The sequence below is a fragment of the Mirounga leonina genome, unplaced genomic scaffold (assembly GCF_011800145.1).
Source record: "Mirounga leonina isolate KUSES-001 unplaced genomic scaffold, KU_Mleo_1.0 Mir_129, whole genome shotgun sequence".
In the NCBI taxonomy this organism is placed as follows: Eukaryota; Metazoa; Chordata; class Mammalia; order Carnivora; family Phocidae; genus Mirounga; species Mirounga leonina.
Genome location: NW_023270323.1, coordinates 50,390,636 through 50,405,626, shown reverse-complemented (window position 1 = coordinate 50,405,626; position 14,991 = coordinate 50,390,636).

Sequence of the window (14,991 nt, the reverse complement as noted above, 5' to 3'; positions counted from 1 at the left end):
AGAGGGCTGTATTGTTTGTTTTGTATTCAGTGTCTAAACCCCCTTCCTAATGCGGGGGATCCCCATGGTGAGAATCTGCCGGGAGGGAGAGACTCCTTTTCAGAATGGAAGCTGAAGGGGCCAGATATTTCTCCCTTCCTTCTAGAAGTAGAGATCGGACACATGACCAAGTGTTAGCCATTTGGATGCTCCCACCTGAGCTCAACTCTTGACTACAGAGGACAAATGGCTAGTTTAGTATGTATTCATGGCTGCAGAATCTGGGCAAGGTGGGTCCAGATGTAGGGGGAGGGAGGCCCCAAGGTGCAGTGGGCCACCTTGGCAACAGTGGTAGCCATCCCAGCAGGGTGCCCTGGTCATTCATTCCTGTGTGCGCTGGCTGATCTCCCTTTGTTCGCACCTGTTTTTTAAACCTCATTCTCTGACCTTCCCTTTGATCTACCAGCTGTTCTTTATTTACTTAAGTTAATGTTTCACTTCCGTCACTTTCAAGGAAATGACCAACGTATTTACCGGTACTTCAACTCACATGTTCCATTGTCATTCTTTTCACCTCTCTGCAAATTCGTAACTTTCGTTTATTGATTCTGTCTGCATCTTTTGCTCCCACATTCTGACTTTGGATCACTGCCAGGAAACAAAAAATCACTCTTCACACTGCAACAAAGTCATGATCTGTAACTTCAGCCATCATCCTTCCAAGAATACTGGTTCTTTATCCCATGCCCCAAAGCAGCTACTTCAATTCTTAGGCAGCCTTCTCTGGTTTCCGCCTCCCTCATCTCCTGCCCTCCTCATCCCCAAGTGCTTTCAACGAACAACTCAGTCATCTGATTCACAGAGGAAACAGAGACCATGAGACATAAACTCAACTGAGTAATCATCACATGAATGGCTTCAGCTGCACTCAGTATATAATTACTATCCGGTGCTTCTCTTTTTCACCTTAAGATTATTTCATAAAAACAATTCCAAATACTTACACAGACCACATTAACTTGTGCTGCCTAGAGAATACGGCAATGAATGTATAGTATGTATGTATATTAAGTACACACATACATATATATGTACATACATGCATATGCATATACGTGTGTATGCATGTCCCATATTCTTTCCTTCTTTCCCTTTCTATTTACTTTGTACTATAAACAGAGAAGCTATATTTGTGCTTCTACCACTAATGTTTTTTCCTCTAAGTATACTTCCTTCGGATATATTTCCAAAATAGAATTAATGGGTTAAAGGGTATGAATAGTTTTTAAAGAGCCTGCTACATATTGGAAACGTATTCCCCAGAAAGATGTAACTCTTCTGCCGTGAGAAAGTACATTTTGTTTCTTCATGGTGACCTAGTAGCCCAGGCTCCATTGAACATTATTATTTTTATTAATTTTTGCGACCTTAATTTGTATACCTTCTTTCTATTGGCTCATAGACACTTTCCATGAGACAATGCACTGTCTCTTGTCCTGGATCACCTTCAGTGCCTACTAGATGAACTCTGTTGATTTTTGCATGGATGTCCTTGCTGTATTTGAACAATAAAGCTGTTATCAGATGTTTGTTTCCTCTGTCCTGTTGGGTTTCTTTCAGTATTCGTTTCAGGACAGTTAGTATGCACACAAATTTCTAGTCTGACTTCCCATATTTGATCATAGGCATTGCATCGCTGGTCTTAGCCAATACCTGAAGCATCAAAGATTTCTCTCTCCTCCGCAGCTGGGCTAAATTTTGCATTCCATTTTTCCAAGGACTTTTTTTGTCTTCAGTAGATTGGTATTAAATATTGAACTTCTTGGACCCCCTGATGTTGACTTCAGTAAATAATATGAAGTATGGATCCAAGTGAATTTTTCTCCCTGCTGTTCTGCTTGCCTGACAGCATTTATGAAACAGTGATTTATCCCCCATCATCATTTTTTAAAACTCCTGACAATGATTTTCAATTATTTTTTTTAGTGGGTTCCAAGCCAAACCTGGGGCTTGAACTCATCTCTAGATCAAGAGTCGCATGCTCCACCGACCGAGCCAGCCAGGTACCCCTCCATCCAAAATTTTTCATTATGCATTTAGAGGAGTGAATTATCGTGGGAAGCTAATGTAGATCATTCAGACCTGAAAACCCTCTGAGAAGCAGGAATTTGAGGCTCAAAAAAACCAACTGGTGAGCACATGGAAAGTTAGGGCTAAAAGGAATTTTTAAACTATTTGGTTCAATTTCTCCTTCTTCATACAAATGAAGAAACTGAGGCACCAATGAGTTAAATATAATGTAAATCACTCTGCTACAGACTGTGGGAAAATATAGAGAATTAAAGCACATAACTAGTAATTAAGGAGATGGATTTCAGATGAAAAATGCACATAAGCATTAAAAATACCACTAATAAAAAACACGCAGCTAATAATAACACACATACATATATAGCTAATAATAAGTACACAGTAATAAAAATATATAGCTAGTAATAAGGGCAGCTTCTAGTAATTGAAGATCTATTGTGTTCCAAGCACTACACATCTTTTAAGCCCCATGACAACCCTCTAGGGTATATATTATTATTCCCATTTAAACCCCTAGTAATATGCCCACGATCTGCCACCCAGTGGTGAGAGCCAGCTCCCTGCTCTCTCTGACCTGGAAGCTCTTTCCCACTATACAACACTGCCTCCCAGCTACCCAGGGATAGAAGACTGGGCGTGCCAAGTGCCCACTAAGAAACATATTCCATTAAGATAAAAACCAATCTGCTACTTATGTCCATTTGAAACTGGTTAAAAGAGTTATCTCAATTACTAAAATTGTGTGATCTGGGACCAATCACGCGAACACATTAGAACTCTGTTTACTCAGATGAGGGCAATCGTCTTAGGTGGGTGCAACAGACAAGATAATCTCTCAAATCTATACGATTCTAATTTCTGTTGTCTATTTTTCGTTCTTCCGTACATAATAAAAATAGTACACATTTTCAAAACAGTGCAACCCATTTTTTTACTCAATTAACATGTTTTGCTATAAAACAATTTTACAGCCAATAAAACCCTTCATAGAAATTTGGTTTATGATAGCCATGAAAGAAAGGAAAGATAATAAATTAAGAAATATTTCGCAAATTTTTCAAACTAACATATAATGTTAAAAAAGGAATTTTAAAAAAGATTCTTTTTCATACAATAATGGTCTAAGATGATCTGGGAGAATAAATACTATGTTTGATTTAAGGTTAAGATGACAATCGTCATAAATAAGTGCTTGTTTGGTGAGTTAACAAAGGAACAAATATAACTAAATTGTAGTGGCTGGGTCAAACAAATGGATTTATTAGTTCCAAGTAACTAATGCTACAACTTCAACTGTATTTTTAGTAATTATTAACTAAATGGTAATTTTTGTTCAGATCTTTTTCAGAAACTGTAGTGTAGTGTTATATATTAAATGAAGGCCTACGCTGGATATTTAGGCAAACCAGGGCAGTCCCCACAAGATTTTAGACCTGAATAGATTTTTCCTCTTTGAATAGAATTCTGAAATACTTGCGGGAATATATAAGCTGTTGCCAACGACAAGAATCCCCGTCTTTCCCACCTACTGGGGTGATTACAGACCAAGGGAGGCATTCCATGCTAAGCAGTTCTGTAGCTGTACCTTAAATCTTCCAAGAAAGGGGTCTGATAAGAAATAGAAATCAGGATATAACGGAAATGCGGATTTGAAAATCTAAACCAAGTCATTTTATTAAATGAAAATAGAAAAAAATGCTTCCCTAGAGATTTCTAAAAATGAACAACTTCAGACTGGCTAAGAATAGGCATAAAACAACTCACAAAGTACCTCTTAGTCATGTCATTTTATGAGTTTCTGGTATTTTTAAAAGCCTCTAAAAGTTTTCTAGGAGAAATCTTTCACAACATTGGACATATCGCCAGAAGAGGGCACCCTTTCCCACAAAACCAAGATTTGTTCGCTATCCCTAATATGTAAGCAAATCTGTGGAATAAAGCACTATATTAACTTCAAATTATCAGGAGCGATGCTTTTTTAAAAATTATACTTCTAGTAAAGTATACATTCATAAGTGTATATTATTCATATACATACAGTTTAAAGTGTGAGAAGGAAAGGAACTCCTGTGTGCCCAGCACAAGAATTTAGGAAATAGAAAAATTGCAGTAACTTGGAAGCTCCCGTCTGCTTTTCTCTGCTTCTCCCAACACAGCCTCATCTCTCCTTGTCCCAAGGGAGCCACTTTCTTCAATTATGTGTTAATAATTTCCTTGACTGTCTTTATAGTTTAATCGCCTATGTATTACTTAATTTTGCCTGCCCTTTCTTTTACCCTTAATGTAACTATCATACTGCATGAATTCTTTTGTGACTTGCTTTCTTGATCAATAGTAAGTGTTTGGGATTTATCTATAAGACACATGTAAATGTATTTCATGCATTTTCAGTGCTATGAAGAGTTCCATCCTATGACTATGCCATAAACTAGTGTTCATTGTCTATGCTTCTTTGGTAGACTTTTTATTTTGTTGTTATTACAGGCAATGCTGCTGAAGCCTTCTAGCAAGAGTCTCTCTTATTTTTAAATTTTATTTAAATTCAATTAATTAACATATAATGTATTATTAGTTTCAGAGGTAGAGGTCAGTGATTCATCAGTCTTATGTAATACCCAGTGCTCATTACATCATGTGGCCTCCTTAATGTCCATCATCCAGTTACCCCATCTCCCCACCCCCGTCCTCTCCAGCAACCCTCAGTTTGTTTCCTATGATTAAGAGTCTCTTATGGGGCGCCTGGGTGGCTCCGTCATTAAGGGTCTGCCTTCGGCTCAGGTCATGATTCCAGGGTCCTGGGATCGAGTCCCACATCTGGCTCCCTGCTCAGCGGGAAGCCTGCTTCTCCCTCTCCCACTCCCCCTGCTTGTGTTCCTGCTCTTGCTCTCTCTCTCTGTCAAATAAATAAATAAAATCTTTAAAAAAAAAAAAGAGAGAGTCTCTTATGCTTGGGGCGCCTGGGTGTGGCTCAGTTGGTTAAGCACCTATCTGCCTTTGGCTCAGGTCATGATCCCAGGGTCCTGGGATCGAGCCCCACATCAGGGAGCCTGCTTCTCCCTCTCCCTCTGCTGCCCCCCCTGCTTGTGCTCTCTCGCTCTCTCTAACAAATAAATAAAATCTTAAAAAAAAAAAGTCTCCTATGGTTTTTCTCCCTCTCTGATTTCATTTTATTTTTCCCTCTCTCCCTCTATGATCCTCTGTTTTGTTTCTTAAATTCCACATATGAGTGAAATCATAGGATAATTGGCTTTCTCTGGCTGACTCATCTTGCTTAGCATAATCCCCCCTAGTTCCATCCGCGTGGTCAGCAAGAGCCTCTCACAACACAGGTACGGGCGTTCCTCTCGGAAAGTCTCTGCTGCCTGTTTTTATATGGCCCATGAAGGTGGGAATCGTTTTTACATTTAAAATTTTTTTTTTTTATTCATTTGAGACACAGAGATACAGAGAGAGAGAGAGAAAGCATGAGCAGGGAGAGAGGCAGAGGGAGAGGGAGAAGCAGGCTCCTCGCTGAGCCAGGAGCCCTATGTGGGGCTCGATCCCAGGACCCTGGGATCATGACCTGAGCTGAAGGCAGACGCTTAACCATCTGAGCCACCCAGGCGCCCCCGTTTTTACATTTTAAATAGCTGAAAAAAGAAAGAAAGAGGAAAATAATTTGTGACATGTGAAAATGATCTGAAAGTCAAATTTCAGTGTCTACAAATAAAGTTTTATTGGACCATAAACACCCCGTTCAGTTCCGCGCTGCTACGGCTGCTTTCGACTACAGCAGCGGAGCCGGTCTCTGTGGCCGAGACCTTCGGGCCCACAAAGCCCCAGATATTTACTTACCCGGGTCTTCACAGAGAAGTCTGCAGACCTTTGCTCTAGGTTATGTACCTCAGTTGGAAGTGCTGAAGCAGACAGTGCCTGCACTTGTTTTCCAAGGTGGCTCTGTCAATACACCATTCATATTCCCACTGCCAGTGCGTGAGCTTCTCAAGGTTGTCATGGTGGAGGCAGGAAAGCTAGATACGCCAGGCAGGTACGATGCTCTGTTTCTGTGGATATAGGAGTTGTGGTAGTCCTTTTAACACTTCTCATACCAATAAACTATTGCAATAAGCTGTTGAGAATTATTTTGACTGTCTCTTGTCTAACCTTGGATAAATTTTGTTAGTTTAAGCGGGTCAGTACACAAGATCCTGGAAGGTTGCTATTTTCTAGACCACATCCTAAACTACCATACCTTGACCCAAGACCATGCCCTGGGGTTCCCAGCTCCTTCATCTAGAGGGATTTCATCTAGCTAAGACCATTCGTGGGCCTCCTATGAAACCAGGAGGGTACAACGTGAATTGAGGGCAGTTCACACAACTGCCATGTGCCTGTGCATTTATCCTGCAATCTTCTGCTTGTGAGATCTAGAATGAGCTCTAGGGTGCTCAGGACCAGGCAGTCCTCATCATAACTGCTGTGTCTTCATGCAGCAAGCATGTTAACATGTGGCTACTACTGAGCACTTGAAATGAGTCTAGTCCAAATTGAGACATAATCTAGTGTAATATACTCATCAGATTTCAAGGAGTGCATATAATAAAGAGAATGTAAAGTATTGGTTGTTTTTAGCTGCTAAACTTGGATAACTCATCATCCATTGGTAGCAAACGAATACAGTAGAAAAAAGAGAAAAATGAGATATTTCAAGATACTCATAAATTATTAATTTTCCCTTAATATTTGTATTAGTTTTAATTAGCTTGGCCAACACTGAATTGTTTTTTAAGATTCGATTCGATTTATTTATTTATTTATTTATTTATTTATTTGAGAGAGAGAGAGCGAGCCGGGGTGGGGGGGGAGCAAGAGGAGAAGGAGGAGGGAGAAATAATCCCAAGCAGACTCTGCAATGAGTGTGGAGCCCAACTTGGGGCTTGATCTGATGACCCTGAGATCATGACCTGAGCCAAAACCAAGAGGCAGACACTTAACCGAGCCACCCAGGCACCCTCCCAACACTGAATTTTTTAATGGATATTAAGCATATAAAACAACTATCTTCAGACATTTTTAAATGAGTTGTTTAAGTTCTGGAGATGGATGGTGATCATGGTAGGTGATAATAGGAATGTACTTAATACCAAGGAACCATACACTTAAAAATGGTTAAAATGGCAAATAAAGTTATATATATTTTACCACAACAAAAAAGAGCTGTTTTTAATAGTTATTTTCACTTTCAGAGAAGAGTATTATAAAGTTGCATTATAGAAATAGATAACATTAATGCAAGAAAAATTATTTTTTTTAAGATTTTATTTATTTATTTGACAGAGAGACACAGCAAGAGAGGGAACACAAGCAGGGGGAGTGGGAGAGGGAGAAGCAGGCTCCCCGCAGAGCAGGGAGCCCGATGCGGGGCTCGATCCCAGGACCCTGGGATCATGACCTGAGCCGAAGGCAGACGCTTAACAACTGAGCCAACCAGGTGCCCCAATAAATAAATCTTTTTTAAAAATAAATAAAAATATGACTGCAGGATTAATAACTGAGTTATAAACTGTTTTGTTGGGCGCTTGGGTGGCTCAGTCAGTCAAACGTCTGCCTTCTGCTTGTGTCCTCATCTCAGGGTCCTGGGATTGAACCCCGTGTCCAGCTCCCTTCTGGGTGGGGAGTCTGCTTTTCCCTCTCCCTCTGCCTCTCCCACTGCTCCTGCTCTCTCTCTCAAATAAATAAATAAATAAATAAATAAATAAATAAATAAATAAATAAATAAAATCTTTTAAATAAATAAACTTTTGTTTGCTGTTTAAATTGTTCTTTGGAAAAGCCATTGAAAGAGCAGTTTTGCCTCTTGTTCTCAATGCTTAACATTTTTATTAAAAAGAAACAAACTGGGGCGCCTGGGTGGCTCAGATGGTTAAGCTTCTGCCTTCGGCTCAGGTCATGATCCCAGGGTCCTGGGATCGAGCCCCGCATCAGGCTCCCTGCTCAGCGGGAAGCCTGCTTCTCCCTCTCCCGCTCCCCCTGCTTGTGTTCCTTCTCTCGCTTTGTCTCTCTCTGCCAAATAAACAAATAAAATCTTTAAAAAGAAAAAAACAAACTGGAGTGCCCAGCTGGCTCAGCTGGTGGAGCATGTGAGTCTTGATCTGGGGGTTTTAAGTTCGGACCCCACCTTGGGTGTAGAGATTACTTAAAAGTAAAATCCGTAAAAAAAAAAAAAATTAGAAAAAGAAAAGAAACAGTCTTCAATGTCTGAATGACAAGTGCACTTACGCATAAGAATAGACATCACCTATAATGATGTGAAATTCTGGAAGAAAAATCCCTTACAAAGTGCAGTCCATTGACTTTCTTTAAGGCAAAATGAACATTTTAAGAACAGGATACTGAAAAACATACTAGATATGAAGCCAATATTTAACACGAGCTTCAGATATGTGAATTATTGCTGAGAACAAAATACCTTAAGTTTGAGGAGGAGCAGGATTTGCGGGTGTGGCCAATGCCCACCGATCGCTATTGCTCTGGACACAGTCTAGCCAGGCCTACGTTCCCCAAGCCTTGCTGACCAGGGGGTCGAACTCCGACTTAACATGCGCAGTCCTAAGCCCCGCCCCGTAAAACCCAATGGTCTGACCATAGTTCGAGTTTTGAGTGTGTTTGTTCAGGTGTGTGAGGGTAAATGCCTGAGAATGAAGGAGCTTTTTTTTTTTTTAAGGTTCCCAGGTAATTTTGGTTTGGGAATCACTGAGCTAAGAGGCTGATCGTTTCTTTCTGTCAGGTGGACATCTCAAGCAAATACCTGCAAATTGTGTATTCCTAATTCCGGGGGCAACTTCTGAACTTTCCTTCTTTCTCGCAGCTGCATTTCAGCGTTTCCCCACCTGAAACTCTTCCTTCACTCACCTTCATGGACGGCGTGCGCCCTGGTGTTCCAGCTGCATCTTCTGAGGATTGGGGAGCCCAGAGCTTACTCCTCAAAAGAAAACCAAGTGGGCCAAATTCACACACAGCCTATTTGGTTTCACCTCAAAGCCTCTTCTTTGATGCGGATTTTTTGGTTTATTTAATATTTTTCATTTATTTTTTTAAGTAGGCTCCATGCCTCACGACCCTGAGATCAAGAATTGCATGCTCTGCCAGGTGCCACCAGTATATTTTTTAAAGTTTGTTTATTTTTTTAATTAATTAATTTATCTATCTATCTATCTATCTATCTATCTATCTATCTATTTATATATTTATGGAGCTCGAGGGGGAGGGAGGGGAAGAGGGAGAGGGAGAGAATCCTCAAGCAGACTCCCTGCTAAGCACAGAGCTCCATCCCAGGACCCTGAGATCACGACCTGAGCTGAAATCAAGAGTGAGACGCCCAACTGCTTGAACCACCCAGGCACCTTAGTGCCCCCAGTATTTTTTATCAACGTTACATAGGCCTATAGTTTAAAGACTTGTCCATAATTCTAAAAGGCATGTTAGGAAAAACAGCAGTCTCTACAACCACCACCATTTCCAAAATGCAACTTTATCTAACTCTTTAACCAGTTGGTTTATATTTTCCTCCATAATATATAACGCGCTAATCTAAATACACCTTGGTGTTTTGTGTTTTTTTTGTTTTGTTTTGTTTTTTACTTTAAACATTACTGATTTTTCCACATAGGAGATGAAGATTTTACATTTTCTGCCACACACATGCACACTGCTCTCAGTATCTCACCCTCCCAATGTGTTGTAAGTTCGGTTAAATCAATGTCAGCTTCCATTTTATGGTCGTGTAAAATGTAAATGCTGTTTACAGCTAATTCATGTTATTAGTTTTTCTTTCCTGCCCAACTTATCTCTCGAGAGTTTTAAGTGCTTCTTAACATTTGTTTAAATTTTTAATACCACTAATTTATCCCTAATCACTCCTCCCGTTGAGTAAATCTCTCAACACTTCCAAATATATCAGGTACTTTATCACTTCCCATTTTTTTTTTACTTTAGTTTTTTAGAGCAGTTTTAGGTTTTAGGTTTACAACAACATGGTGGGGGGGCAGTACAGGGATTTCCCATATACCCCCGGCCCCATATATTTGCAACCTTTGGAAGCCATCTCTCTTGCCGCATTCTGACCTGCTCTAGATTGTATGGATTGACATCTAGACCAGCTGCACAGAGGACATTCAGACAGTTCCCTTCAACATCACCTCGGAGACACCTTTCATCTTATTCTTATAGATACCTTTTTCTCAGATCTCATGTCTTCCTTTCATTTTGGTTCACTCCCTGACTTGGGCAGAGTGTTCTGAAATTTCACTATCCTGTGTCTCAATGTGGGTCTTTCTAGATGTACTTTATCGAGTATTCAGTGGGCCCTTCAGTCTGGAACCTCATTTTTGGGAAATTTTCTTGAGTTATTTCTTTGATGATTTCCTTCCCTCCATTTTCTCTACTCTCCTTTTCTGGAATTCCTAAAATACTCTAATTTCTTACTTTACATTTTTCCCCTTCTCTTTGTTCTACCTTTTGGAAGATTTCCTTAACTTTTCTTCCAACATTTTTGTGGATTTTTTACTTCTACTATTATGTTTTTAATTTCCATGATCTGTTTTCTAGTCCCTAAATCCTTTTATTTTTAATCATTCTGTTATTATTTAATCATTCTGCTATCTTCTCATTCTTAAAAGTAGAGCACAGTGGCACCTGGCTGGCTTAGTCAGTGGGATGTGCAACTCTTGATCTTGGGGTTGTGAAATAAAATAAAATCTTAAAAAATAAAATAATAATAATATTTTTTAAAAAGAGTAGAACACAAAAGTATTGATTAGAAGTCTGATGTGCTACATGGCTTCAGTGTAAGGTAACGTACCTGCCCATTCCATTGGGCTTCTTTCTTCTTGGGCTGGTTATACTCTCTAGACAAGGCTCCACCCCATTCTGGGAAGATAGATAGGCAAGAAGCCTGGGGTGGTATCAATATTCAGCATATAAAGTTTTACTTATTCCTCCTATCGTCACTTTGGTAACCTGATCTTAACCCATATCTGGGGTTCCTCAGTCATGATTCCCTCATTTTAAACACCAGAATATAAACCTGCAGTCCCCTGCTGGTGTGTTCAGCTAAGGAGCAATCGTCATTGGCCTGGAAGGCAAGAAGTCTAGAGATCTGTCTTTTTTAATTTTTTTTTTTTTTAAGTAGTCCTCACACCCAGCCCAATGCGGGGTTTGAACTCATGACCCTGAGATCAAGACCTGAGCTGAGATAAAGAATCAGACTTTTAACTGACTGAACCACTCAGGTGTCCCAATCTAACGACTACTTTTTTTTTTTTTTAAGATTTTATTTATTTATTTGACAGAGAGAGACAGAGCACAAGCAGAGACAATGGCAGGCAGAGGGAGAAGCAGGCTCCTGGCCTAGCAGGGAGCCCAATGTGAGGCTCAATCCCAGGACCCTGGGATCATGACGTGAGCCAGAGGCAGATGCTTCACTAACTGAACCACCCAGGCGCCCCTCTAACTGCTTTATAAACAGACTTTCGACCAATCTTTCTGATCTTACTTTTACTTCCAGAAGTATCTGGGTCTACCAGTTCCCAAGTTTTGGGGGGGGGGGTTCTGCCTTTGAACTGCATTGTTCCTGGTTTTCTCCACCCGTTTAGGATTCAGTGCTCTCAAGGTTGCTATGTCAGTTACATTCTTCCAGTTGCTTCCCAGCCTCCAAAACTTGCTGCTGTCTCCCACCTCTTCCCATTCTCTTTGTTCACGTGGATTTATGTCTTCCTAAAATGTCCCTTCACTTCCCTCCTACTGTGGTTTTAGAAGAAGCAAAAGCAAATATATGTGGCCAACCTGCTATTTTTGGTGTAAAGTCTCAATGCAGGTCTTGCCATTAATAAAACTAATATTTTAATGTTTATCAGATTGATTCTGTGGTTTGAGGTTATTTACCATTATGAGCCTTTTTTTTAAATCCTGTTTTTCTTGTTCACCACAATAGCTCCTGCATCTAATCTTCCGTGTAGTAGATATCTGTCATCAATGTCACATCAAATTAAACCACTCAATGTTTTAGCACATTCTTGTGAAAAATAGTAACATTTTTAAATGTAATTTTAAAGTTGAGCATGGAACTTTTCCTCCATTACTAAAACAAAATATTATACACACATACGTACATACATAAAATGTAAGTGAATATTAAGACATAAAGCTAAGCAATGGGCCTTTGACATTCAGAAAAGATAAAATTCACTGAAAACCTTTAACTATTTAGATGTCCAACTATATAATTATCTAAGCCTTTAATTTGAGAAGGACCCTGTTTAGAGCAAATTACAGTTGTCAAACCACACTTTAATAAGATTTCATCAAGTCAAACTATGACACAGTATTTTTCAGAATGTGATAATTACCAGTATTCAAGAACTGTGGAAAATTTTCATTTGTGCTTTTTGCGGAAGTCTCTCTGTATGCTAGTCAGAGGCCATTTGGAAAAGCAAAACATGAAAAATTTAACAGTAAAAACTTTTCAATTATTTAAGATACATGGTGCCTGGAGTTGGTTGAGAAACAATTGGGTTTTTTGGGTTTTGTTTTTTTTATTATTGGGTTTTTTTGTTTGTTTGTTTCTGCCATTGAGAGGAGGCTGAAATCTCTGACTGTCCCTCATCAAGCAGGTGACCCAGAGGGAAAGGTCAAATATGATCTGGAAACTTGTTCTGAATTCTTTTATCTTCATATGCTATGGGAAAACGTAGAAGGGCTGACTTTTAAAATCCAACATTTCTTTATTCCATCAGGTAAAGGCCATTCCAGGATAGGTCAATCAGGTTTGCTGCAATCACAAACGATCCCATAAACCCTCGCGTTTTATAATAGCAAATATGTCTCTCTTGACCCCATTAAATGGCTGTGGCTCTGGGTCGGAGGCAGACAACTCACTGCTTGTGACTTCTCATGCCCAGATGGAAGCTGAAGGACAAGCACCATCTGGGACGTGTTGCTCGGTGACAGAGGCAAGAAGCACCTGAAAATGTGGTGCCTCTTCAAATTTCTGTTCACATGTGACCCTTGTCTCATGTCCTCACATTCCACTGAGCAAAGCAGGTCACACAGCCAAGGCCAGCACTGATGGGGAGGGGAAGTTTCTCCTCCAACAGGAAGTCCCTGTGTGTTGCCTGGAAAAGGGTAGATGTATAATCCTCTAATAAGGAAGGGGATGATGCAAGAGTCATCGAAAACGATAATATAATCTCTACAGGTAGAAAGGGCAAAGCAGGGGGGCCTTAAATCATTTAAGAAAGAAAATGGGGGGGCACCTGGGTGGCTAAGATGGTTAAGCGTCTGCTTTCAGCTCAGGTCCTGATCCCAGGGCCCTGGGATCGAGCCCCACATCAGGCTCCTGGCTCAGCGGGAAGCCTGCTTCTCCCTCTGCCTCTGCCTCTCCCCCTGCTCATGCTCTCTCTCTCTCTCTCTCTGTGTGTGTCTCTGTGTCTCAAATGAATAAATAAAATCTTTAGAAAAAAAAAAGAAAATGGGATTTGAGAAAAGTTGAATAGTGATGAGTATGGGAAAGTTTATAGGTTTAAAATGTTTTTTCTTGAGTTAAACACAATGGTACTTTAAAGAATTTAAGCCTGGATTATCCACCTTAAATAATGATTTGTCAGTTATCCTTGCAACGTAATTTTATTGGAGACCAGTATTTCTTTTAGCAGTATGCTTTTGGACTCCTTTCTAATACTGTTCATTTTAAGAAGTACCAGCTAAATTCCACTTTAATGCAGGTAGGGTTAACAGACTGAGTTGAGAAGATAGTAGATCAAAATAGTTTGGATAAAAACGCAAAATGCAGCCGTTTCATCTAGAGCATAATCATTTATCTAGTGGCTACCCAAACAAGAAACTGTAGGTCCTCTGGGTTCTGGCTTAAAAAGTAAGGCTCATTATTCATTTGACAAAACAGTGATGTCTCAGAAACACCAAGAATTATGTGGTGCTCAGAAAAAAAGAAAGAAAAAAAGAAAAAAAATTCCCTTCCTACTAAGTTTCTTAAATTCAACACTTTATAGGAATGCATTTTTTAGTGTAAGGCCTAGTCCTCAGCTGAGATGAGTATACTAACGCTTTAGTGTTCATGTTTAAAGGGTGTTGAGTTTTCAAACATGAACCTCCTAGAGAGTATTACCCTCACATACTCTGACAATTGATCAGGGCATATCTTTATCTGACCAAAGCAGAAACCAAGATGCACAGCAGTTCAGAGAATGAATGACTCTTTCCCTGAGATCTATCTAGTTGTGACAGGTTGGGGGTGATGGGTAGGGGAAGGTGTGCTAGACTGGACACCATGAGAAGGAAAAAGAGATGTGGAAATTTTAAAAGCAGGAGCCGGGGTAAGGGACCACAAACCAGGCCTGGTGTTAAATTTCTAATGATCAGAAGGCCTAGTAGGAATTCAAACTCAAAGAATTATTAAAATAAGAAATGAGAGAAAACTAAGCAATTTCATGAATTTACTTAATGAAAATAGGCATAAATAATAGATATTTAAATCTTTTCACAGAGAAAGACCATCAAACTCCAGCCGGTCTGCAGAAACGATTGTTGTTGGTGTAGTTTGGGTTTATGGCCAGTAATGAATATACTGATAAAGTCTACTGACACTTTTTTTTTTTTTTTTAAGATTTTATTTGACAGAGAGCAAGAAAGCACAAGCAGGGGAACTGCAGAGGGAGAGGGAGAAACAGGTTTCCTGCCGAGCAGGGAGCCCGATGCGGGACTCGATCCAGGGACTCCAGGATCATGACCTGAGCTGAAGGCAGATGCTTAACCGACTGAGCCACCCAGGCGTCCCCACTGATACATTATTACTCATTCTTTCATCAACCTTGAAGTTGGGGCACTAGAGAATAGTGACAAGCATTTCATTCTTCTTGGTTAAATTCA